General features: G+C 38.1%; 1 protein-coding gene across 1 annotated transcript in view; it reads left to right on the top strand.

Annotated features, from left to right (window-relative positions):
* The window catches only part of LOC119591726 (tubulin-specific chaperone D-like), a gene marked incomplete in the record, with an annotated part of 16,121 nt that overhangs the window by 477 nt on the left and 14,901 nt on the right, over window positions 1-743 (top strand).

The raw sequence follows: 743 nt of genomic DNA, 5'->3' as shown, positions 1-743 counted from the left end.
AGAATGTGCTTAATCACTTAGAAGATACACGTGCATCACTATCTGATCAGCACAGTGTTTAGCATTTTTGAGTTCTAACAATGACCAACTAACTTCCACCTCATCTACCTTATTCTGGCAGGAAAGATGTGTGTTCGGATTTTTACTAGGTAACAGTTTACACCTGGACTGTGACTTGAATGAACAGAGGTTTAAACCCCATCCTTAATGCACAAATGAACAACCCAGGGGCATTAGCCCCAAACCCCTTACTAGTTGTCCTATTTCCCAAGTCAGGAGCCTTACCCTGAGATGCCTTTTTGATTGCTATTTCTCCCAACCAGGTGTAGTTCCTTTGTAAACATTAACCTTATACTTAAATAAGGAATTGGTCAGAGTTTTATATTGTTGGAATATACAGAATAGATATTTGTCTTAAATTCTTAGGATAAGTTCCCATCTTCAAAGAGTGACGATGAAACCCCCCATTGCCATACTGTGGGGTGCATGCAGAGTCAGCTGCAGGGAAAAATCAGAAATACAGGAAACTTAAATATAAAAAAATTCCTGCTCTCTATGCTTTTGGTTTCAGCATAAAAAAGTTTGTCAATAAGGCTGAAAAGAGACCTACTTTTAGCACACATGTTTTTGTGCAAAACATTACATTTATGGCACAAGGAGTCCTTAACCATAACATGATAGGAAGTCATACCAGCATAAATGGGTTAAACCCCAACAGATTTGTAGTCAGTAATGTTCCTAAT

The sequence above is a fragment of the Penaeus monodon genome, chromosome 29 (genome assembly GCF_015228065.2).
Source record: "Penaeus monodon isolate SGIC_2016 chromosome 29, NSTDA_Pmon_1, whole genome shotgun sequence".
Lineage (NCBI taxonomy): Eukaryota > Metazoa > Arthropoda > Malacostraca > Decapoda > Penaeidae > Penaeus > Penaeus monodon.
This window is presented reverse-complemented; position numbering and strand designations above follow the sequence as displayed.